Genomic DNA, 27806 nt, shown 5'->3' on the forward strand with positions numbered 1-27806 from the left:
GCGTGAATAATTCTGTGCTGGTTTGAATTATGGGCTGCAAATTTAATGTAATTACTCAATAGCAAGTCCTGATTACATGCATTTGACATTTGTGCTTTTAGTTTTAGCATCACTTATATGGAAAAGTAGGTGCACTGCACTTTGATATACTAGTATAAGGTTTGTTCGATTTACCTGAAATTCGCCTAAATCAATGTGTAGACACAATGTGTGTGATCTGTGTAAAATTTTCCTGCACTTGCATGCCAGTGCGAGGGCCCCCCCGTGACAGAAGGACCTCTCGTTATTATTATTATTATTATTATTATTATTATTTTTTTTATTATTATTATTATTATTAGGGCCCGAGCACCGGAGGTGCTAAAGTCATACTGTTTTGGAATGTTTTTTCACAATCTTTTATTATTTTTTTTTTAACACATTCACCCATTTTGTAGGCCTTTGTCATGTGTGGAAACTCACAAAACTTGGTACACACATAAGACCTGCATAAAATCAAAACGTTATGTCATGTTTAGGCTTGGGTGTGGTCGAGGAGCTCTACAGCTCCAACAAACGCAGTCAATGTTTGGGATAAAATTGCTCAGAGGTGCACAAGATGGTATGTTTACTGATCTCATCATGTAAGACAAAAGTTCACTTGGTTTTATTGGACTCCACTAAACAGATGAAATTGGCTCCAATCAAACACTGTCACAGGATATGGCATGGCACTGTAAATGGATTGATACCCTTCAATGTTCAAGATTCCTTTTACCCTTTACAAATTTCCCACTTTACCAGCACCAAAGCACAGCCAGACCGTCACATTCCCTCAACCGTGCTTGACAGATGGCATCAAGTACTCCAACATCTTTTCATTTGTTCTGCACCTCACAAATGACGTTCTTGGTGAGCCAAACACCTTACTTAGTACAACTTCTTTTTCTATCCTAGTTAAAGCCCATTTGTACTGTTCTGTGAAGGGAGTAGTACACACATTTATAAATAACTTCAATTTAGTGCCAGTTTCTGACATGGAATAGCCTTCATTGCTAATAACAACAATAGACTGGTGAGTTTCTGAAAAAAGTAAGCTCTTTCGTTTTGGCCATTTTGAGACCATAATCGAACCCACAAAGTGCTGATGCTATAGCAACCCAAGTATCCTAAGGAAGGTCAGTTTTATTGCTTCTTTACACAGTACAACTACTTTCAGCTGTGTTATTATACTTGCACAATGATACATGTTTCTAATGATATATTTAGCTAATACAATGGAATTACAACAGGGACGTGATTGTTGCCAAAAATGAGCTTTGGTTTGCAGATATTCCATTAAAAACAGCTGTTTCCAACTATAATAATCATTTATAACATTAACAATGTCTAGACTGTATATCTGTATATCTGTTCTGTTAATTAAAATTAAAAACAATTACAATTTTATTTAAAAATAAATTGATTTACTTTTAAGAACAACACAATGTCTCAGTGATTCCAAACTTTTGCATACAACTTTTGTATACATACCTTATCATGGTGACTGTTAAAGGCCACTGAATAAAATGGCCTTTAATTTTTTTTTTTTTTTTTTTATTTAGAGGTCATACAGTGCAGGTCTCTGACTCCATGCTAGAGCACTCAGGTGTTAAAGGCACCTGAAAAAGTAAATCTCAACTCAGTAACTATGCTGTGAACAACTTGGTGTTGTATAAAATTACTCTTTTGATTAAATCTCTTCGGACATTCTGAGCACTCTTACAGCTTTTCTACTGTGTGAAGGCGCTGATGTTTTTGTAGATGACTCTGTTGATTAAAGCTCTTCCCACATTCTGAGCAGTGATGCGGCTTTTCTCCTGTGTGAATGCGCTGGTGTCTTTGTAGATCACACTGTTGATTAAAGCTCTTCCCACATTCTGAGCAGTGATACGGCTTTTCTCCTGTGTGAATGCGCTGGTGTCTTTGCAGATCACACTGTTGATTAAAGCTCTTCCTACATTCTGAGCAGCGATATGGCTTTTCTCCGGTGTGAATGCGCTGGTGTATTTGTAGTACACTCAGTCGAATAAAGCTCTTCCCACACTCTGAGCAGTGATACGGCTTTTCCCCTGTGTGAATGCGCTGGTGTGTTTGTAGATTACTCTGGTGATTAAAGCTCTTCCCACACTCTGTGCAGTGATACGGCTTTTCTCCTGTGTGAATGCGCTGGTGTTGTCCGAGTTTACTCCGGTCAGTAAAACTCTTCCCACAATCTGAGCAGTGATACGGTTTTTCTCCTGTGTGAACGCGCTGGTGTTTTTGTAGATTACTCTGGTGATTAAAACTCTTCCCACACTCTGAGCAGTGATATGGCTTTTCTCCAGTGTGAATGCGCTGGTGTCTTTGTAGTACACTCGGTCGAATAAAGCTCTTCCCACAATCTGAGCAGTGATGTGGCTTTTCTCCTGTGTGAATGCGCTGGTGTTGTCCGAGTTTACTCTGGTCAGTAAAGCTCTTCCCACAATCTGAGCAGTGATACGGCTTTTCTCCTGGGTGAATGCGCTGGTGTCTTTGTAGGTTACTCTGGTGATTAAAGCTCTTCCCACACTGTGAGCAGTGATACGGCTTTTCTCCTGTGTGAATGCGCTGGTGTGATTGTAGGTCACTCTGTCGAATAAAACTCTTCCCACACTCTGAGCAGTGATATGGTTTTTCTCCTGTGTGAATGCGCTGGTGTTGTCTGAGATAACGCCGGACAGTAAAACTCTTCCCACACTGTGAGCAGGGATAGACTTCTTTCTGCGTTTGTTTATTAGAGGAGCTACTGTTGAGTGTAATGGCGGCTGTTTGCTCAATAGTGGAGCTTATTGCGGTGATCGTGTTCATGTCTATTAACTCTCCTGACTGTAGCAGTCTCTCGTATTCCTCATAGTGGTATCTTCTGATGTGTTTGTGGAGGTAAATTTGAGATGTATAGGTAAGTGAACACCAGGAGCAGGAGAAAACTTGTACCTGGGCATGATCCATGTCTGGAGCAGAAAATGAACAGTATTAGAAATAAACTCATTGTGAAAATAGTTAAACTATTTTTAGAAAAAAAATAAAAAATGTAACCAGTGCTCTATAGATTATAAATGAGACAAATGACAAATATAACTTCTGGTGAAGATGTAGGGAGAATGGATAACCAAGTCACATAGCACAGAATTGAAATGTAAATATATAAAAGACATCCTCTATCTTAAACTTTTTTTTAGTAGCTTCTAAGGGATCCCAACAAGGCCACAAGAAAAAACAGGATTTACATACAGATTGAGGCAAGTTCTAGTAGCCCTACTAGGCTAACTATGCCACATTGGTTATATCGCTAAAAATGTTATCATGATAAAGTCTTCTATGATCGATTGATCGATCTCACAAATGATCACAATACAGAATTTCATAATACAGACAGCTTTTAAAGAATATTTTTCTAAATAATGCAGACTGTGCAAATGTCCATTATTGTTTAAAATATTCAGAACATATATACATCCACACTGTATTTAAAATATTTATATAAATCTACATGGAATAATCCTTCTTTCACCAATATATTTAGTGGAATCATATTTTTAACCATGACATCGATTAAAGGTTACAATCTTTCATGTGGAAAAATAGGGACAACCCCAGCCCCAATAAAAAAGTTAAGTTTTTTTATGCTTTTGAACAATTTTCCTGCTTCTGTGGATTCCTTATTGTATTATTTCCACAACAGCTATTATCAGACAAGAGTGACCATTTGATGTTGGATTATTTAATAGAAAAAAGCATAGGCTGACTAAAAGGAAATTCTCTTATATCATGTACTCTCTCATATTATGAACTGTATTAAGACACCTTGGATACGGGGAATACTGGGTTATAGTTTTTGTTTGTGTGTCTCTGTGCTATCAAATACCTATGATGAATGTATTCATTCAATTACCTCTTTGAATAAGCTGATCAACTGCCATCCTTTATCAATGTGCCGACACATGTATTTTCTATATCTTGAAAGGACTTATTTTCGTAGTGTGCTGTATGTTTTGCCTAAATCTGTCTAGTACCCTAGTCTTATTACTGCCAGTTTATGCATGCATGTTATTTTGCACATTTAGTAACTGCCATAATCAGAGACAGCAAGACGGCGATATAGCCGGTGGAGCATGCGACACACATACACCCAAAGAAGTGTGAACTTGAACCTGAAAAAACAGAGTCCGGACGAAGTTGTTTCCAGTCATTGTGCCGTTTTTATCGAGTTTTTGAAAGAGCGCTGCACAGCTCGGATAAAATTATGCTTGCCTTCCAAATCTTCCTCCACTCTCTCACCCAACACTGTGGTGCCGAAACCTGGGAATTCACGAAGACTTCGCCACCACCACGGAAGCCTCCCCACTCACCGAGATAGTCAAATCCCTCACCTTTCTCCAACAAACCCAACACCAAGCACTCCTCGACCTGTGCAATGAACAGCAGCTGCACTTCAAAGCTGACGGACTCCTGTCAGGCGTGGTTGATAGCAGGAGGAGCGGAACACAGAACAGTTCATTGAACTGGAGGTACTGGAGCAATTTGTCGCTCGACCCCCATCAGGAATGGTGTAATTGGGCCAGGGCTATTGGCCTGCAACCCTGGATGAAGCCATGCATCTGGCAGAGGTTTACTTTGTGGCGGCTCCTGATCTGGGTGTCCTTGGTCTTTCTCACTCAGTCTCTCTGCTCCCCTCCTCTCCCCGGATACCAGCACCCCCAGACCTGGTTCCCACCACCACTCTCCTCCCCTGCCTCACCAACGTATCCCCAAGAGTCGTCTTTCTCTTCACAGGGGGAATATCTCGTACCCACCACAGCTGGGACAAAGCTCGGGCAGGTGTGTTGGTGCTGCGGGGAAGTCGCGAATTTCCAGGATCAGTGTTCTGGCATGAAGGTTTATCGTTGTGGTGTATTCAGACCTCAGTCCATCAAAGCCTGATTCAATGCATGGCTTTGAGAAGTGCACATTTAGTGAAGGTGAGGTGTGTGCATAGGGATATTCAAGATTATCCGCTTATGCCAAGCTTTATTAAATTCCTGTGGAAAAAATCACAAAGTGGAGGCTAGTTAGTCCTCACGTCACCCATCCACTAATTCTTGGGACAGATTGGCCAGGGTTTCAGACATTAGTGATGTTTGTGGATGTGTCATGCAATAGCGAGGCATGGTGTGGAATGTGTGCACTGTTGGCTGGGGAGGCAGTGCCAGGTTTTTGAAGTTAGCTCCACATCAGGGAAACATGGATGATGGGGAGGGCCCCTCCACCCTTGGTGGGGAGTCCTCTTGGAGCAGTCAAGACCCTGAGGCACTCCTTCGCCCTGCCCCTCTTGGAATTCGGCCGGGATGGGCAGCGACCCCATAGTCCGCCCGGAAGGGGGCCGCTACGTAGGCCCGACTGCCAGCGTGCTGCCGAAAGAAAAGAGGTCATCCGAAAACACCTCAGCTACTGGACACCCCAGGAGGAGGCCAGGCCGATGAAACTGGATCGGGGACGCCGCAGGAGGGTCAAGACTCCGGGCTGACTGGAGGGGGCCCCCACACTCCAGACCCGCCAAAACCAGCCCAGCGAAGGAAGGAGGCCCCAGCCTGGCCGGCCTACATGGCCCGGGCAAGGGGAACGCCCCAGCCGAAGGTAAGGCACACACACCCAAAGACCCACTCTCGTCTATATTTCAACAGGTGAGCCAGCAGGGGAACTTCGGCTGGGAGCAGAAGGAGGTCGACTGCCTGAAGCATTGCTGGGCCCAGGTGCGGCAGATTGAGGGGGTCGACCAAAACCCAGAACACAGGCTAGCCACCTCCTACTTTCTAGTCAGGGGCGGCCTGCTATACCACCGAACCCAAGGCAGAAGGGAAAACGTGGACCACCTGGTAGTTCCGAAGACCCGAACCCAAACACTGTTGCACCTGGCCCATACTGATCTGCTCGGGGGCCACCTGGGGGGCCCGAAAAACACCGGGGGAAAAAACTGAAGAACCGCTTCACCTGGCCGTGGATGGACGCAGAGGTCCGGGCCTTTTGTCAACGGTGCCCTTAGTGTCAGCGTACCGCCCCAGGAAGCCCCTGCCGGCACCCCTGATCCCTTCTACTAGTGCCCAGTAGCGCCTGCAAGTTCCTGGCCCGGTGGCAAGGCCCATACATTTACATTTATTCACTTAGCAGACGCTTTTATCCAAAGTGACTTACAAATGAGAAAAATACAAGCAAAGCGATATATCATGCAGATAACAATACAAGTAGTGCTACCATACAAGATTTTTAATTGAGTTCCAGAAGAAGCAAAGTGCACAGAGTAGAGGTGTAAATGCAATTTTTATTAATTTTTTTAAAAATGAGTTGGTTAGGTGTTCACGGAAGAGGTGGGTCTTTAGCTGTTTTTTGAAAATGGTGAGAGATTCTGCGGTCCGGATTGAGAATGGAAGTTCATTCCACCACTGAGGAACAGTTAGCGTGAAGGTTCTGGAAAGGGACCTTGCACCACGCTGAGTGGGAACTACTAAACGTCGGTCGCTATTCGATTGCACATTGCGAGAGGGAACGTAGGCCTTCAGGAGAGAGTGGAGGTAGGAGGGTGCTGTTCCTGACAAGGTCTTGTAGGTGAGCATTAAGGGCTTGAATTTGATGCGGGCAGCTACAGGAAGCCAGTGGAGGGAGATGAAGAGGGGTGTGACATGGGATCTCTCGGGCTGGTTGAAGATAAGGCGCACTGCAGCATTCTGAATCATCTGAAGGGCTTTGATGGAGCTGGCTGGGAGGCCTGAAAGCAGTGAGTTGCAGTAGTCCAGTTTAGAGATAGCTAGAGCCCGGACAAGTATCTGTGTAGCCTGTTCGGTGAGGTAGGGTTGGATTTTCTTGATGTTGTACAGGATGAACCTACAGGACCTTGCAGTTGTTGAGATGTGGTCTGTAAAGGTCAAGCTGTCAGCAACAATCACCCCAAGGTTCCTGACCATCCTGGTTGGCATGAGTGTGAGTGAGCTGAGCTGTACAGTGAGGTTGTGGTTGATTGAGGGACAGGCTGGGATGACAAGAATCTCAGATTTTGCCAGGTTAAGCTTAAGATGGTGTTCCCTCCTCCAGACCGAGATGTCCGACAGGCAAGCAGAGATGCGTGCGAAGACGGATGGATCGTCAGGCTGCAGGACAAACAGAGTTGGGTGTCATCAGCATAGCAATGATATGAGAAGCCATGAGACTCAAATCACCTGCACTAGAGATGTTGTGTAGATAGAAAAGAGGCGTGGACCCAGAACTGACCCCTGTGGAACACCAGTTGTGAGTTGCTGAGTTTCAGAAATACCTCCCCTCCATGATACCTTGAAGGATCTGTCCGAGAGATAGGATTCCACCCAGCGCAGAACCTTTCCAGTAATGCCCAGGCTGAAAAGAGTTGACAGGAGGATCTGATGGTTCACAGTGTCAAAAGCAGCAGAGAGGTCAAGTAGGATGAGGACAGATGATCTAGAGGTTGCTCTTGCTAGTCATAAGGCTTCAGTGACGGAAAGCAGAGCAGTCTCCGTGGAGTGATTGCTCTTGAAGCCATACAAGTCCTCAAGTGAAACCGTCAACTACCACCTGCAGCAGCCCGGAAAACGAGCAGAGGAAAAACTCTACCACGTGAATCTGCTGAAGAAGTGAGTAGAACCAGCACCGATAGTACTGGCGTACATGGCTCTGGACACAGATCCCGGCAAGGGTACCTTGGTAGAATTGGAGGAAGATCTTACCCCCACACAAAGACAGGAGCTAACGGAGTTGGTGAACCAATTCTCTGCTGTGTTTTCTACCTCCCCAGGAATGACGCAGTTGGTCCACAACGAGATCAAGTCTCATCCAGGAGTAGTGGTAAGACAGTGGCCCTACCATGTCCCAGAGGCCTAGCTCAAGGCTATCGAGGAAGAAGTTGGCCGAATGCTGCGAGACCACATCATAGAGGAGTCCAACAGCCCCTGGTCCAGCCCCATCGTCATCGTGCCGAAGTCGGACGGAAGTATGCAGCTTTGTAATGACTTCCAGAAGCTGAACCAGGTCTCAGAGTTCGATAGCTATCACCTCCTCTGAGTGGATGACCTCATGTAGCGACTGGGGAGGGCCTGGTTCATATCTACCCTGGACCTAACAAAAGGCTACTGCGAAGTCACGCTGGCACTGGATGTGAGACTGAAGACTACTTTCTGCATGGCCACCGATCACTGGCAGTTCCGGGTTCTCCCCTTCGGGCTACATGGGGCACCCGCAACGTTCCAGTGGCTGATGGACATTGTCCTTCGACCACACTGTATGTTCGCAGCCGCCTCCCTATACAACATAGTCATCCATTCCTCCACTTGGTCGGACCACCTGTTCTGAGGTCCTGAAGGAACTCCGGAAGGCTGGGCTGACAGCCATCCCCAAGAAATGCCACCTAGGGCTGACCGAGGCACAGTACCTGGGCTACTGTATTGGCCGGGGTATGCTGAAGCCACAAGCAAAATAAATAAATAAATAAATAAATAAATAAATAAATAAATAAATAATAATAAAAAAAATCGAGGCAGTGAAGGACTACCCCGAGCACACATCAAAGAAACAAGCTAAACAGAAATGAGTTTAGAGGCTTGTCACAGTGGGCTCAAAATCCAGCAGACACTCTTAAGCACATTATCATAAAAAGACTCAACAAAGTATATTATCATTCTAAACAAGAGTATCAAAAGCAAGTACCAAAAATGTCCTCAAAGAGGTGAAAAGTGCAAAAACTGAAAGACAGCTGTATAGCTGACATGACCCTCTATGTCACCACACATCACCTTCCTTACAAGCATGAAAACATCTTGTCTTCAGCAGGGTGGTGAAAGCTTGGTATCCCATACATCCTGTGTTAGATCAAGTGAACTGACTGAAAGGCAAAAATAAACTGCCAGCTGTCTAACTGCCTCACAGCTACCACTGTTGCTGAAGATCACCTGAATGTGGAGGACATTTGATTTCACAGATGATACAGAAGGTCTTTCCTGACTGGGAGCTTGCATGACAATAAATGTTGATATTAATAAACTGTGCAGTATACCAAGAGTTTGAATGAGAATTAAAGTGCAGTGTTACTCAACCCCAGTCTATCCTTGTATGGATGTTGTCGGCATCTTCAGACTCTTCCTCTTTTACCTGCTTCCTTTCTCCATTATTTTGGTGTACATCTTCCACAGAGATTGATGTCCCAGCATCTGAAATTCCAAGATTTACAATTAAATACTGTCAACTCAAGTAAATCTATGAGGTCTAGTCGAGTCACAAATAAAGCCTAGTTAAGACTTCAAATAGTTATTCAGTGGGCTGTAACAATACAGGATTTGATTCAATTCATGATACTAGGTTCTGACATTGTCACAATATTTTAAACAAAATCTGAATGGAGGAATACTACGACTGAAAAGAGTACTACTATTTATTTCTGAATCATATCAATGTGCATTTTTGTCTTACAAACAAAAGGTTTAATATTGTAAAACAAAATGTACTACAGAGTCACTATACCTTAAAACTAAATAAATGTATAAATTCTCCCAAAAATCTTTTTGCATAAACCAATTCCTCCAGGATTTCATGATTGCAGAAATGAACACAAAATAAAGCAAACTCCACAATATTCAGAGGAGCTTGCTATTTGTTTTTTATTACTGCAGATTTGGGTGAAATGTGCCATTGTGACGTCATCGATTCATAAGGGTCAAACATGAGTACAGGTAAAAGGTTTCATTTACCAACAAGCATCACTGCGAAAGACCGTGCAAAACAGTTTAGAGTAATTGCAATTTCGTCATTTCAAGTAGTTTTCGCATAAAAAGTACAAAATACTCTGCAACTTGCATCACAATTTTTTTTTAAAAAAAGCCACAGCACAATCATGCATTTTTGGCATCAACAATAACAAAAAAACTTCAGAAATCCTGTACAAACTGATAAACAAAGTCTATAACCTGGGAAACAGGAAAATGATCGATTGAAACATAATTAGTTCTGCAGCAGTGCCCAGAGGTGTCATTTTAGCCAGAAACAGAGCTCCAAATTTTGAAGAAATTCCCAAATTCTTTTTCAGGCACCAAAGATCACAGATGCATAGGGCTGGTGTCATGAAAACTGCTGAAGAGACCTTTTATGGTTATTATGTGGTGGTGTAACTGTATAACATAACGTGTCAGTAATTGTGATACAGAGCTATCAGTCACTTTTCAAGTGCAGATGATTCCCAACTTGGTAACGCTGCTCTCTGCAAGAAAGAATGTGATCATGTGACCAGTATGCTCTCTATATACAGTATTTTAACTCCATGGGATCTGCAGATTGGGACCTCTGATGTTCAAATACTGCAACTGCATGAGCAATAATTAATACGATGCGGAAATGTGTGATATCAGCATCGCAGATCACCACATTTTTGCATCCTGATGCATTGTGTCACGTGTCATGTATTGTTACACCCCTAGTTATTGAGTTCCAGTCTGGACCGTAATACACCCTGTTGTCTTACAGAGATATTCTTTATCTTCAGCCTCTTCCTTTTTCACATGATTCTGTAGGTCCACAGGTGTGATGTGTCCCACAGAGACTGGTGTCGCTTTAAAAAAGTGAAGTACAAAATATAAATGGGGAAAAGTCAGTGATGTGGTTCATTCATAAAATAAGATTAGACGAAAAAGTATTACTGAATATTAGACTGGATTGTAATGTGCCATGTTGACTTACAGAAGTATTCTTCATCTACAGTTTCTTCCTTTTTTACATGTTTTTGAAGGTTCACATAGGTGATGTGTTCTACAGAGTCTGATGTCCCTCCATCTGAAGACGTAGATTTTTCTGTCTGCACATCCCCACAAAGCTAATGAACAAAGAGTAATAATACTTATTTACAAAAGAAAGTCGATTAAGCGATATTGCATAAGCAAAAGTGCTGTTATACAGAATATTGGCACGGCTGTGGTTCGGCCGTAGACACAAGGCTGCAGGTAATCACAGCAGTGCCAATATTCAGTACAGCAGTACAACTGCGAGTGTGATCTTGCTTTTATGTGACAGTTTTCTTAATAAGAAATTAATATCAAGTAGCTAACATTTCAGACACAATATGGCCAAATATTGGCTTATTTTTACTGTCAATGGAAATAATTCCCAAAACAGCCACAGCTAGATAGAGCTTCCCATGTTGCCGTGTAACACACAGACTAACTGACAGCCTGTAGTAAGTGTAGTAACAGTTTCAATGTAATGATCTACTGCTAGATTTGTAATTTATGCAGCAAACACAGATAAGTGGAGTGATACACACAGTGAAGTGTCCCAGTGCAGTTATAATAAATATCAGCACTCTTGGAATGTCACTTGACCAATCAAATTAGTAGACTGAAACTAACTGTGGTATAACACAACATATAGTCCATGAGGATACTGAAGAGATAATAATAACATGGTTTACTTGATTAGTAGGAGAGCATGCAACCTACCATGGATGGAAGCTGATTAAGAGAAGAACATTCACGCAGTCAGGTGAATCTCTTAGTTATTAAAAATGTTACGTTTAATTGCACACATATAGATAAATGTTACCTGTGAGTCAGTGGGACCAGGAGTGTGTGGAGGTTTTCTAGAAGAACACGGTCGTATCCCTGCTGATTCCATAATAAGGTCTTATTATGAGGTCTAAATGGTGTTTCTGGAAAAGGAGGCTCTGATCATAAGCATAACCCACTGTAATCTAAAATACTTCATGTAAATTATGAAGCTTTCATTTAAAAGAAAACTGGGAGAATAAAAAAATGATTTAATACGCCACTGTATCATTCTCTCTGTACTGCACTTCGAAGGTTTGGGATTCAGTCACTAACTATTAGCCGAGCAGCTCAGCTAGTTAAACTTACCTCAGGTTTTAAAGGAGAACCTAGTGAACATCCTCAAATACAGACACAGTAACAAGCTTGTTTTTAAATCGATCAAATCTGTAATTGTATATAAACCAGTCAGGAATATTTCCATGTAGAAAAGATGATCTCAGTGACAAAAATCCACTGTTTACTCGGGGTGAAACACCGCCTATACTCTTCTTCTGTTGTGAGTTTACAGCGTCTCTTTCTTCTTCTTTTAAAGATTGGTTTTTAGCGGTTGGTAAACCTGCTTTTTGGTCCATTACCGCCACCAACTGGATAGGAGCAGCGAACGTCGGTATTAAAAAAGAAAGAAAAAAAGGGGATGGGTATATCCATCCATCCATCTTCAACCGCTTACTCCTTTTCAGGGTCGCGGGGAAACCTGGATCCTATCCCAGGGAGCATCGGGCACAAGGCGGGGTACACCCTGGACAGGGTGCCAGTCGGGATGGGGTATATTTCCAACTGTTATAAAAGCTTGTTAATCTTTGATAATTGAATAATGCAGTATACACTTTCCCTTGTCCTTAACCACTTATTAGTAGACTTTGCACTGTAATGTTGATTACACTCATATTAAGTAGCTTTCCTTTAGGTTCAGATCTTTCATTTTCATATGCTGTACAGTGAAGAAACACATGATCCACTGCATCTATTTGGCTGCAGTATATGCATCACCCTGTTTCATGTTTTCCTATTATAAATAGTGACTGATTTAGACCTGAATGTCCTATTCTAAGACGATTAATAATTGTATCCTCGTTTGGTTTATTATAGACTATCCTCTGTATTAACTTGCTTTGAATACTCTATAGTTGCCTTTCTTTGAGTTCTCTGTCCCATTTCTATTGCCACTACATTTTAATATTTGCGTTTATATTTGTTTTTAACAAATTTTTACTTAATGGGACCTGAATATCAATATTTCGGTGTCTTAAAGCTTTAAACTTAAAGCAGTTTGCCCTCCACTCCCACATGTACTGGTATCCATAAAAAGGACAGGATTTACTGCATGTTGTGGATTCTGAATAAACTTGCAAGAATTTCATATATTATATATTGTCTTGATGAATACTGTGCACTTGAGAGGTACAGCGTCTCCTGCTGGGGCATTCTGTTGAGCATTATCAAAATTAATCAATATATGTCTCTGTGTGTGTGCGCGCGCGCGCGCGCGCGTGTGTGTGTGTGTGTGTGAGAGAGAGAGAGAGAGAGAGAGAGAGAGAGAGAGAGAGAGAGAATGCATCAGAACCGGATTTAAAGTTTACTATTGACAATAATCATATATCTTTAACCTTCATCTGTCAAGATCAATGACTGATCTATGGGAAAGGAGAGTCTCAGGAGTGTTAGCTTTTTATAGACAGGGGATATGCACTCTAAAAAGTAATTCAGGGTATCTATTACCACAATCTAAATTAAATGTGTGGTTGCAAGATAAAAATTCTAATTTATTGATTTAGTTAAATTTAAAGTTGTAAACATTATTTTGATGAGTTGTGTTGGCATAATGTTGATAATTACATCAACTTAATATTGTGTGTAATTTAAACTCAAATTTCTGCATTAATTATTTAAAACAAAATGTAAGTTGTAGTAACGTAATTAAATTGGCTTGATAACTTCAAGTTACTAATTTCAAGTCCCCTCCCCTACCCATTTAACATGCCTGTTCAAACTCAGGCAATTAAGACTGTGTTAGAGGACCTGTAGACTGAACAAATACTATACAAAGGACATTCCAATTTGAATATCATTTAATTTACAAATAAATTCTACTAAAGCAATGATTTGGGGACATATTCTCAATTGGAATATGACCAATAGTGGGCTCGTGTCTAGGTTAGGTTACACCTGCTAATACAGTTGATGGACTATTTTGTACTACTACACATAGCTAATGCTAGTCATATTTAGCAGTGTAATTTGAATATCTACTCTAGTTTACCATAGCAGTGGAAAAGAATGATAAAGTTTCATTTGACAAATCTGCTCATCTAGAGAGGGCTTTTCATTTTTGTTATAGACACAAAATGTTAAAGAAAAGCATGATTACATTTCTGCTTGTCTAAATATCAACTACATTGTGTAATCTTATTTAATGTATTGACACTTTTTAAAAAAATCTTTTGTCATTCACACATATAGCCTTCTAGCTGTATTGTAGTCAGTTTGGTCTTTGAGCAGAATTAGCAGCCTTTGGACTGTGGATAGTTCTATGAGAGAGATAAAAGTAGTAGACGCAGAGTGTTTCTTCTTTTGTCTATATGGCTCATTTCCGTCATGCTTTTATGTTTATAAAACCTGCAAAGATGTTAGGTATGAGATTTGTATTGTAAATCACACTGGATTTTAAGTACTATTATTATACAACTTAAAGTTAGTAATTTCTCCTGGTTTAAAGGTTGCATTCTACTGGAGAAAATCTAATTGGTGCGGTGAAACTTTAAAAATGATTGTCAATTTGAAAACTTATGTTCATAATTATGGCAATTAAGTACATAACACTTAAATTCCTTTTAAATAATGTGGACATACTATTTGGAAAAACTTAAGTTTTATGAGTAATCAACTTTAAAAAATGTGTTTATTATACAGATTATTAATTAAGGGTTAATTTAAAATACATTTGATTGTAGAGGAGGTAAAGGTAATTTCTCTAGCTCAATGTCATTCCTTGGTTGAAATTATTTCACTAAATGTTGTCATAACTTCATTAGAAGTTGTCATGTTTTTTTTTTAGCCTAATCATTTGTTTTTAGAGTGTGCATGTATGGAGGTGTGGAGTGCACATGAATGTATTGATCTATGTGAAAGAACGTGTGTGTGTGTGAGATGAAATGGAGGCTGAGACGAAAGCAAGTGCAGGTTTGGCAGTTTAATAACAACGAAGTCCAAGGATAAGGCAGAAATCAGTAGACAGGCAGAGGTCAGGCGATCAGGCACACAAGCAAAACTAGGCAGGACAGAGAATCGAAGTCAATAGAGTAAACAAAGGTCAAATATCAGAATGGCAAACACGAATATAAGGCTTGGATAATGACAGAGACTACGCAAAGAACGTATGAACGAAATGAACGTATACTTTGCAAAGTTGAAATATTCACAAAGTCTCTTTTATGCTGTGTTTGTGATTGTATGTGAGATTGGGTACAGGTGTGTTTATTTAGAACTCCGGAGAAGGCGAGCGTGTGCGGGAAGTGTAGTTCTCGTTGGCCATGTTTGTAGTTTTCTTTCAACTCACAAGAGATAAAAAAGGTGACATGTTTATTTGTAAACATGTCACCTTGTTTAGTGACATGGGGGGGGGGGGTGTTTGTGATTTTGACATCTAAACAAAGCACTCTGATTTTGACATCTAAACAAAGCACTCAAGCAAATGAAGGGAAAAGACAACATTTGCTTCAAGTAAAAAAACCGTTATTGACACCATGTCATGTAGACTTTTTGGTATATCAGCCACATTTTTCTGGTCAAAAATTTTTCTTTCTTCATTTTTTTGGCCTGTAGATTGCTGGCAGTCAAACTCCATCCTCCTCTCTCAGAATCTGAGCAGCAACTTTTGTCACTGGGCTTTGTCACTTGTTCATGCCAAATTGATGTTTCTGCACAGCCTCTTGTGTATTGCCCTGACACAAAGTGTTACCTTGAATTAAGTGAAGAGTAGATGGGATGTCATATTTTACGTATTGCCTCCTCTAGCAGCCAATCTTCTTAAACATGTCTTACAAGTTGGATGTCCTTCCTCCTCCAAGCCATAGCTGTCTGAATGTATCCGGTACCCGATAAATTCCCATATGGCAGACTTCATCTTTTTTGTTGGTGGGAAAAGTTCCTGGGGTTCACCTCCTTCGGCCATCCTACACACAGATGAGTGACTGCTCGCACCAACCGGGTGGGGGAGGGTATCGTGTTACTCTCTACGCTGTACACAACCTGAGGGATTCCTGCACTTTCCATCTTTGATGAGAGACACAGAGAAAAAATATAATTACCACGGCAGCCAGAGTCAAAGTAAAGATAAAGCCGGGATAAAACACTACCATGGCGGCTGGAGCCTAAACACAATTAAGATTCAACTAACAGTTACTTCCAATTGCTTCCATAGAACACCACAGAATATTTATGCAACACATGTAGTACAATTGGGATACACGAAATATCTACTTCTAGGCAGAACAAACAAATTTTAATTATTCTTACCTCTCAGTAGATATCCTGGAACGAGCCCCCCAAAAACTGTTAGGATTTGTGAAGAAAGGGTTACAGGTTACGAAACAGGAAAGAGAAAGTACACAAGAAAGACAGAACCCTCACCCTGCTGCACACTTACTGCACTAAGTGCTTGGGAGAGTTTGCCAAATGACACAGACACAAAGTTCAAATGGCAAGATTTATTCAAAGAAAGGCAGAGTATATATCATGCTTGACACACAACAGAGACAATGGGTTTACATATTTGCAGAAAACAGGAAGCGTATCAATGTATAACAGCAACAACTCCATATATGGTTTTTAGGATGTCATAGAAATACGAACAAATATATTTTATTCGGTAAGGTATGTCAATGCATGCAAATGGTATTCGGGGAGACAAAGAAACGTGCAGATGGTGAGGGGCTTTACCTGTCTGTACCTGGCTGGGAGGAGTTAACACAAACAGTAAACTTAAATAGGGAATTGGTAGCTCATTGATTAAGATGTTGGGTGACTGATCAGAAGGTCATGAGTTCAAATCCCAGCACCACCAAGCTGGGCCCTCAACTGCTCAGTTGTATAAATGATCAATGTAAGTTGCGCTGGATAAATACTGTCAAAGGTCAAATGCCATAGAAGTAATGTTTAAACACAGACACACAAAAATCTTTCAAGATCGGACCCTGGCTGCCTGCATGTTAGCACTGATTCTTAGCCACCCTCAATCCTACATCGACTCCCAGTCCCAGAAAAAACAACAGATTGAAAAGTTTAGTTCAAATGGATAGCTAAATGAACCACCTGTTACATACAAAGCAGAACACACACAAAAGGAAAAACTACATAAGAGATCGTATGCAATTTTCTTGCCTTTTTAATGACATAGAACATTTTAAAATCCTTTAGCACCACAGTTCAAGTTCAAAAGAATGATTTAAAAAACACATACAAACACTTTTGTTTAACATGGAAGCTCATTTGCATACATGGTGTCACGTAAACAAACTCTGAGCTACCACTCGGCTGTTTCTGATCGCACATGAAACGAGAAAACAAGAAAAAAATAATAAAGAAAAATTAATTTAGGAACCTGGAAAGAGTGAAAATTGTTTTTTTAAAAAAAACTATAAACAAAGACTCATTGCAATCTTGGTTATGCAACACTCATTCGAATGTGCCAGCGTGGATGCGTGTGTGTATATGTCAGAATGGCAGGTATGTCTGTGAACATGCATAGGAAGAAACTGTCCAAGCTGGCAGCACGATGTGGCTGAGAGTGACTCGGATATCTTGGTGCAGTCTGCCCATCTTGTGCGTTCAATTGGATTGCTCACTGAAGCCACCGGTTTTGGGAGTACGGTGCAAAGCTCCAGTTCGGTGCCGAACTTGACAATGAGGCGTTCGCTGGCGAAGGGAAACGGTGTATTAATGTAAGCTAACCCAGAAATGCACACTCCTCAAATAATCCACTCGCAAGGACTTCCTCCAAAAGGACATAACCTTTCTGGTCAGGTGAACATGCCCATTCAGTCTCTAAACATTGCCCCTATATATACACACACGTTTACTCTTTCCCCTTAATTGGCGCTCTCCTCCAAGCTCGATGCAGCATAGATGGGAGGACGTGACAGAGAAAGTGAAAGTGAACAAAGGGGGTGGTACAGAAAACATCTATACTGCCACAATATTATGACTAAAACACAATTTAAATAAGTGGAAATGCGATTGTATATTGTTACGAGCCGGTCTAGGTCGGGCCGCAACATAAAAAAAAAAATTTAAAAAGGGTTGGCGAGACCAGGATTGCGTTTGCTTTTTTTTTTTTTTTTTTTTTTTTTAACATTTATTCTCCAAATGGAACACCTTTTATATATCTATAGTGGTTATCTCTTCAGAAGCCGACTAGGCCAAAATAATAAACAAAACTACCCTCTAACTGTGCAGAAAGAAAACTAACAAATCTACACAAAAAGAAAACAAAAATGCACCGTGTTCCTTCACTCCCTAGCTAACCAAATCCAGGAGAAAAGAAGAATCAACATAAAAAGTGCCGACTTCCTACTAACCAGCCTTAACCATGCACTATTCACGAAGGTGACTACTTGTGTGTTAATTAAAAAAATAATATATACACAAGTGTATCACTCGAATCGTAATGGGGCAGAGCATAAACAAAGTCAAATCAGGCATAAGGTCATACACAGGCGAAATACACTTCTCACTATACACAAAGCAATGACAATGATCTGCCCCAGGATGGAGCCTGACGAGGCTTAAGTACACTTCCGTAAACGTGCAGCCAATCAATCCCATCACACAAGGCCGGAGCAGGCGTGGACAAGATGTGATCATCCAGTAGCAAGCTGGAATGTGACGCATGCAGTAGGCAGGGCCTAGAGAAGGGGGAGGGGACAAAGGAAACCCATCCCACCACCGGCATAGACACACAAATGGCACATAGAGCAAACAGAAATACATTGGAGAATGTAACAATATTCTATATTTAATCTGAACAGTTTTAACAGTATTAAAAGGTTGTTATTAAAGTTATAGAAGTTGTAAATCAAGAGCATTTCCACCATTATGAGTGGGTCCACAATGTTCTGATTAACCTCTACTGATTCTAGAATGGACACAAGCGCTGTTCTCAGAGGGTCTTTTGGTTATCAAAGTGAATATTAAAATCTCCAAGTTTTTTTTTTTTTTTTTTTTTTTTTTTTTACAGAAGCAACCAGGTTCCACAAATTAACAAAGGAATTCAGAATATGGCCCTGGGGGTCTGTAAATAATAATTAGTGGAATTGACTGGGTAGCCTTTTGTTTTTGGCTACATACAATATGTTATTTTTCTGTAAAGAATTTCAAATGAGTCAAATTGATGTCCAGGTACGCATGTCACACCTAGATTATCATTATAAATAACTGCGACACATCCTTCTCTGCCAGTTAGACAGGCCAGTATATACAGGTGCATCATAAAAAATTAGAATACCATGGAAAAGTTAATTTTTTCCGTAATTTAATTCAAAAAGTGGTACTTTCATGTACTCTAGATTCATTACACATAAAGTGAAATATTTCGATTACGACTTACAGCACATGGAAATCAAAAATCCAATATCTCATCTTATATCTTCCCACACTTTGAGCACTCACAGCTTTTCTCCTGTGTAAATGCGCTGATATACTTTGAGAATATCTTTATCTGTAAACATCTTCTGAGCACTTGTATGTTGTTTTTCTCCTTAGTGAATGCGTTGGTGTTGCTGAAGATTTCTTTGTTGGGAAAAGCTCTTTCCACACTCTGCGCAGTGATACGGCTTTTCTCCTGTGTGAACGCGCTGGTGTGTTTGTAGATTACTCTGTTGATTAAAGGTCTTACCACATTCTGAGCAGTGATACGGCTTTTCTCCTGTGTGAATGCGATGGTGTCTTTGTAGTTCACTCCGTCGAATAAAGCTCTTCCCACACTCTGAGCAGTGATAAGGCTTTTCTCCTGTGTGACTGCGCTGGTGTGACTGTAGTTCACTCCTTTGAATAAAGCTCTTCCCACATTCTAAGCAGTGATACGGTTTTTCTCCTGTGTGAACGCACTGGTGTATTTGTAGTTCACTCTGTCGAATAAAGCTCTTCCCACACTCTGAGCAGTGATACGGCTTTTCTCCTGTATGAATGCGCTGGTGTGTTTGTAGATTACTCTGTTGATTAAAGCTCTTTCCACAATCTGAGCAGCGATATGGCTTTTCTCCTGTGTGAATGCGCTGGTGTATTTGTAGTACACTCCGTCGAATAAAGCTCTTCCCACACTCTGAGCAGGAATGTGGCTTTTCTCCTGTGTGAATGCGCTGGTGTCGTCTGAGATTACTCCGGTCAGTAAAACTATTCCCACACTGTGAGCAGGGATAGACTTCTTTCTGCATTTGTTTATTAGAGGAGTTACTGTTGAGTGTAATGGAGGCTGTTTGCTGAATATTGGAGCTTATTGTGGTGATCTTGTTCATGTCTTTTAACTCTCCTGATTGTAGCAGTCTCTCGTATTCCTCATAGTGGTATCTTCTGATGTGTTTGTGGAGGTAAATTTGAGATGTACAGGAAAGTGAACACTGGGAGCAGGAGAAGACTTGTACCTGGGCATCATCCATGTCTGAAGCAGAAAATGAACAGTAGTAGAAATAAACTTATTGTGAAAATAGTTAAAGTATTTTTTTTAGAAAAAAGAAAGAATGTAACCAGTGCTCTATAAATAATAAACGAGGCAATGACAAATAGAACTTCTGGTGAAGATGTACAGAGAATGGCTAAACAAGTCACACAGCACAAAACTAAAATGTCAACATTAGAGGCAAGACATCCTCTTATAATCTTTTTATAGTAGATTCTACAGGATCCCAACAAGTCCACAAGAATGAATAGGATTTACATAAAGTAAGGCGAGGTAAGTTCTGGTAGCCCTACTAGACTAACCATGATAGACTAGACCACATGATGCTATACACCTGGGATAATGTGTACATCGATCTTTTGCTACAGAGACATACATCATAAAAATTAGAGCTGAACGATATCGCCAAAAATGTTATCATGATAAAGTCCTCTATGATTGATCTCAGAAATTATCACAAATATAGAATTTTATAATACTGACAGCTTTTAAAGAATATCGTTCTAAATAATGCAAACTGCACAAATGTCCATTACTGTTTAAAATATTTAGAACATATATACTGCCAGACTGTATATTAAATATTATATAAATCTACATGGAAGAATCCTTCTTTCTTCACTATATTTAGTGGCATCATATTTTGATGAAAAAAACTAAAGGTTACAACAGTTCATGTGGAAAAATAGGGACAACCCCAGCCCCAAAATGAAAAAAGTATATATATAAAAAAAAATTAATCTCCTTTTGAATAATCTCCCTGCTCCTATGGATTTAGTATTGTATTATTTCAACAACAGCTACAATCAGACAAGGGTTATCATTTGATGTTTTTATATATATATATATATATATATATATATATAAATATAAAGGATAGGTTGACCTTGTTTTATTTTTAAGCAGAAAACTTTAAATACATCATTGTGGCAGAAGCACAGTGATGAAGCAGCAGATCCTGTCAGGTGGATGGAGCCGTGCAAGAGGGATTTCTGACAGGCAAACGCGGTTTTGTGTGCAGCGCCCGCTGTTGCATTCACCTGACCTTTCGCTCCCTTTTCTTTTGCAGACTGATGTGTCAAACAGAGAGCTGGGGGCCATTTTGTCCCAGGTGGTGGAGGGGGAGAAGAACCGGTGCTGTACATCAGCCAGAAGCTCTTGGGAAGTGAGACCAGGTGCAACACGAGTGAGAAAGAGTGTCTAGTCATTAAGTGGATGGTCCTCACCATCCAATACTACTCAGTGGGGTGTCCTTTTACCCTCCGTTTTAATCATGGCCTTTAATCAGGCTACAGCTGTTAGCTCTTTCAGCAAGGTGAGGAAAATGGAAATGAAAGTTTATCACATTTGAATAACCTAATCTTAAGATCATCATTGGGGAAAATTTTACAACGAGTCAATAAAGTTTTATTGCCCACCAAGTAAAACACACCCAAACTGTGCCTATCACACAGATACAGCTCGGTCCAAGTAACCTTAAGTTATGTACATTAAACCCATTTCTCAGAAAAAAAACATATGACACAAATATGGTTACTACATCTTTATGCACCGGGCTGAATACACATATATTCAGGCCTGTAAGGAAGGGGACACTTGGCAACATAAAGGGTCATGTCAGCCATAGAGTAGGGCTGATAAGTTTAAATATTTTATAACTGACATTACCGATTATCAATGTGGATTTCTTATACACTAAAAACACACATTCACACACACACACAAAAGTAAATGCATGGTATAATGCTGTCTGTGTAAGGCGTTGATGCCTTTCATGGCAGTACATCAATAATCCATGGGCATTGAAAATATAAGTAACCACAAATTCTTGATTAGTAAGTGAAATTTAATAAGTGGTTGATGTAATAGCATCATTATATTTAATATATATTTTTTTTGGATAGTAATGGTACAGCTAGCCTCGACACTGAACTGAACACTCCATGCAAAATGACGTAGCTGGTTAAAAAAAACATAATGATGATCTATGTAACTTAGTAGACATAGACAAGTAATGCATGGATTGTCAATACATAATGAACACAAACCAGTGAACCTTCAATCCGCCCCACTGACACAGCGATTCAGTTGGTACATCAAAATTCAAGAGGAAACTAGCAGCAACAACTTTTTTCCTAACTCGATAATAAAAACACTACACGTAGCAGTGTGTATTGAATGGCTAAAAACAATTATGCTTTTTCATATTTAATGTGTTAACAATAACGCTACACATTATTTTAAATTAGGGTATCATTTCAACTGAGGGTACAGTAATGTTAGTTCATCTGGCTAGCTAGCTGTCTAGTAATGGTCGAGCTAGCCTCGACACTGAACTGAACACTTAATGCAAAATGATGTAGCTCTAATGTTATCAATAAATTAAGACAACAGCTTACTAACGTTAGGTAACCTTATCAAGGGCATACAACTACGAACTTCTGAGTATGTTTTATTTCTCCTTTTCACCGTACTTCCCGCTACCACCACTCATTCTCTTCATTCGATGTTTAGCTCGCTCCATGCTGTCAGCCAAAGAAGAGAGATGTCCTCCCTTCATCCTAGTAATATCTCTGTACTCATGGCAGGGTTGTACAGCTCTGATCAGTCTGATTGCTAAACTCTCCTGTGACTGACTGCAGTAAAATTGGTTTTATACTGGACATTCAAGCTTCTCTCTTCTGTTTCTCAATAAATAAACACACAAAAAGGACAAAATGTGTATTTTCTTACTTCGGCGTGGGCACAGAACCAAGTACAATTGAACATATTTTTAATTTTTCTCCTGTTAAAGACAGCTCAAGCCAATCTTTGAGCAATGCAGGTCATCAGCACTTTATAGTAATGGAGTCAATAAGGGACAGTCTGAAATGTGCATGACCTGGGCAACAGTTAAAGATTCAACCAAGATTATAGTCATCTACTTCGCAGGATATCTAACGCATTGCACTGTTCGGCTACAGTATAGATACAATATTTGTTTATTTTTTTATAGCCCATATTGTGTTAATGATTAATAACGATATAGATTTTTATAACCACAAACTTATTGTGCCACACAAAACCCAGGTTTAGTCTTAGCAACTACAGCAAAATGCTGTTTGTATTGCTAAAACATTTATCATAAAAAAATAGAAATGAAACTCAAATTTGATGATTCACACTAGATCATACTGTGACTGCTGCAACATACAGTCATGGAGCAGACACTTTGTTTATAATTGTAGGGTCCATCGTCCAACTAAGTATCGATAACATGCTTCTCAATAAGCATAAAGACAGACGTTGGAAAAGACGTTGGCTTTTTTACAAGCCAAGGAAAATTCAATGTTCCAGCAAACAATGCCAACTGTGCAAACAGGCACATTAGAAAATGTATTCCATAGAATTTTTCTTCAACAAATGTGACCCATCTGGAAGAAAGCATACACATCAGGCTGCATGAGAAGTGTCCTTTACTATACCCAGGCAAACCAAGTAGGTATCACAGGCATCATCTTCCTGTTTAGAGAAGAGGTACAGTTCTCAAGACAAGTACAAATACCCACCTTCTTTGAAGCCAAGGTTTGATGAGACACAAGCTCATGTTACTAAGCTAAACAAAAACTAGTTTAGAGGCTTGTCACAGTGGGCTCAAAAACTAGCAAAAAAGCTTCATCTTCATTATCATAAAATGACTCACTGAAGTATGTTATCATTCTAAACCAATAGAGCAAGTATAAAATGTTCTAAAAGAGGTGAAAAGTGTAAACACTGAAAGACAGTGGTGAAGACAGCTGTATAGCTGACATGACCCTCTATGTCACCACACCTCACCTTCCTTACAAGCATGAAAACATGTCTTCAGCAGGATGGTGAAAGCTTGGTATCCCATACATCCTGTATTTTACCAAGTGAACTGACTGAAAGGCAACAATAAACTGCCAGCTGTCTGACTGCCTCACAGCTACCACTGTTGCTGAAGATCATCTGGATGTGGAGGACACTTGATTTCACACATGATACAGGAGGTCTTTCCTGATTGGGTGCCCACATGACAATAAATGTTGATATTATAAAACTGTACAGTATAGCAAGAGTTTGAGCGAGAATGAAAGTGTCAGTGTTACTCAACCCCAGTCTGTCCTTGTACAGAGCTTGTCTTCATCTTCAGATTCTTCCTGTTTTACATGCTTCCTTTCAAATCCATTATTTTGGTCGACATCTTTCACAGAGTTTGATGTCCCAGCATCTGAAATTCCAAGATTTACATTTAAATACTGTCAACTCAAGTAAAACTATAAAGTACAAGAGGGAAACCAGCGCTGAAGGGCTGGTCCAGTCACAAATAAAGCCTAGTTAAGACTTCAAATAGTTATTCTTAGGGGTGTAACATTACATGATTCGATTCAATTCATGATACTGGGTTCATGTTCTGATATTATCACAATATTTTAAACAAAAATCTGAATGGAGGAATACTATGACTGAAGAGAGTACTACTTTTTATTTCTGAATCTTTATTCAGATCAAATCTTTATTTGAATTCTTTATTCTAATATTTTAAGATACTGCATATTTGATTTCCATGAGCTATAAGCCATAATCAAGATTAAAACAAAAAAGTCTTGAAATATTTCACTTTATGCGTAATGAATCTAGAATATATGAAAGTTCCACTTTATGAATTAAATTGCAGAAAAAATATACATAAATATAATAGAAAATATAATTTTAACTCTATGGCATCAGCAGATTGGGACCTCCAAATGTTCCAACATTGCAACTGCATGAGTCATAATTAATAGAATGCTGATATCACACAGTTCCACGCAGCACATCAGATTTTTGCATCCTGATGCATCGTGTCACGTGTCATGTATTGTTACACCCTTAGTTACTGAGTTCCAGTCTAGACTGTAATACACCCTGTTGTCTTACAGAGATAGTCTGTATCTTCAGGTTCTTCCTTTTTCAGATGATTCTGTAGGTCCACAGGTGTGATGTGTCCCACAGAGACTGGTGTCGCTTTAAAAAAAGTGAAGTACAAAATATAAATGGGGAAAAGTCAGTGATGTGGTTCATTCACAAATTAGATTAGACGAAAAATTATTACTGAATATTAGACTGGATTGTAATGTGCCATGTTGACTTACAGAAGTATTCTTCATCTACAGTTTCTTCCTTTTTTACATGTTTTTGAAGGTTCACACAGGTGATGTGTTCTACAGAGTCTGATGTCCCTCCATCTGAAGACGTAGATTTTTCTGTCTGCAAATCCGCACAAAGCTAATGAACAAAGAGTAATAATACTTATTTACAAAAGAAAGTCGATTAAGCGATATTGCATAAGCAAAAGTGCTGTTATACAGAATATTGGCACGGCTGTGATTCGGCCGTAGACACAAGGCTGCAGGTAATCACAGCAGTGCCGATATTCAGTACAGCAGTACAACTGCGAGTGTGATCTTGCTTTTATGTGACAGTTTTCTTAATAAGAAATTAATATCAAGTAACTAACATTTCAGACACAATATGGCCAAATATTGGCTTATTTTTACTGTCAATGGAAATAATTCCCAAAACAGCCACAGCTAGATAGAGCTTTCCATGTTGCCGTGTAACACACAGACTAACTGACAGCCTGTAGTAAGTGTAGTAACAGTTTCAATGTAATGATCTTCTGCTAGATTTGTAATTTATGCAGCAAACACAGATAAGTGGAGTGATACACACAGTGAAGTGTCCCAGTGCAGTTATAATAAATATCAGCACTCTTGGAATGTCACTTGACCAATCAAATTAGTGGACTGAAACTGACTGTGGTATAACACAACATATAGTCCATGAGGATACTGAAGAGATGATAATAACATGGTTTACTTGATTAGTAGGAGAGCATGCAACCTACCAAGGATGGAAGCTGATTAAGAGAAGAACATTCACGCAGTCAGGTGAATCTCTTAGTTATTAAAAATGTTATGTTTAATTGCACACATATAGATAACTGTTACCTGTGAGTCAGTGGGACCAGGAGTGTGTGGAGGTTTTCTAGAAGAACACGGTCGTATCCCTGCTGATTCCATTATAAGGTCTTACTATGAGGTCTAAATGGTGTTTCTGGAAAAGGAGGCTCTGATCATAAGCATAACCCACTGTCATCTACAATACTTCATGCAAATCATGAAGCTTTCATTTAAAATAAAACTGGGAGAATAAAAATGATTTAATACGCCATTGTATCATTCTCTCTGTACTGCACTTCGAAGGTTTGGGATTCAGTCACTAACTATTAGCCGAGCAGCTCAGCTAGTTAAACTTACCTCAGGTTTTAAAGTAGAACACAGTGAACATCCTCAAATACAGATACAGTAACAAGCTTGTTTTTAAATCGATCAAATCTGTTATTGTATATAAACCAGTGAGGAATATTTTCAGGTAGAAAAGATCAAACAGTTCTGTCGGGGGTGAAACACCGCCTATACTATTCTTTTGTTGTGTTTTTCTTCTTCTTTAAAGTTTTTTTAGCGGTGGGTAAGCCAGTTTTTTGGTGCATTACCGCCACCACCTGGATAGGAGCAGCGAAAGTTGCTATAAAGAGGGAGTATATTTCAAACTTAAATCCTGTTATAAAAACCTGTTAATCGTAGATAATTGAATAATGCAGTATATACTTTCCCTTGTCCTTAAACATTTTTAGTAGATTTTGCGTTATAACGTGGATTACACCAATATTGAGTAGCTCTTCTTTAAACTCATGTGGTGAATGTAAGTGTTATGTTTATTTTGACCAGTGGAGGGCGCTCTACAGTTAGACATGTAACATTTCCTCAGAGTCTGTAATCCAGGGCAGTTCTCAGTTTTTGATACCTGCTCCTTTGTTCATGTCTTCAGAGTCTGTGGAATAAAAAGCAAAGTTAATTCCCCTCTGTGTCTCATGTGTCAGCTGCATTTAAGAATATTACAGTTAAGATCTTTCATTTTCATATGCTGTACAGTGAAGGAACACATGTTCCACTGTCTCTGTTTGGCTGCAGTATATGCATCGTCCTGTTTCATGTTTTCCTATTATAAATAGTGACTGATTTAGACCTGATTGTCCTATTCTAAGAGGAGTAATAATTGTATCCTCTTTTGGTTTATTATAGACTATCGTCTCTGTATTAACTTGCCTTTGAATACGCTATAGTTGCCTTTCTTTGAGTTCTCTGTCCCATTTCTCTTGCCACTTCATTTTAATATATGCTTTATACTTTTACTTAACGTAAAAATTATCTGAATATCAATATTTCGGTGCCTTAACGCTTGTTTAGCCAACATATCAACAGTTTCATTGTCCTCCACTCCCTCATGTGCTGGTACCCATATATATGACAGGATTTACTGTATGTTGTGGATTCTGAATAAACTTGCAAGCATTTCATATATTACAACTTGTCTTGATGAATTTTGTCACTTGAGAGGTACAGCGCCTCCTGCTGTATCAATATACATCTTGAGAACAGGAGCCGCTTCAGAAGCGCTCACTACTGCTGGATCTCTCTCCCTGT

General features: G+C 39.8%; 1 pseudogene; it reads right to left on the minus strand.

The window, feature by feature from the left end:
* Positions 1 to 1475: 1475 nt before the first annotated feature.
* LOC108258206 (zinc finger protein 721-like) overlaps positions 1476 to 27806 on the minus strand; it is a 38214-nt pseudogene continuing 11883 nt past the window's right edge.

The sequence above is a fragment of the Ictalurus punctatus genome, chromosome 25 (assembly GCF_001660625.3).
Source record: "Ictalurus punctatus breed USDA103 chromosome 25, Coco_2.0, whole genome shotgun sequence".
Taxonomy (NCBI): domain Eukaryota; kingdom Metazoa; phylum Chordata; class Actinopteri; order Siluriformes; family Ictaluridae; genus Ictalurus; species Ictalurus punctatus.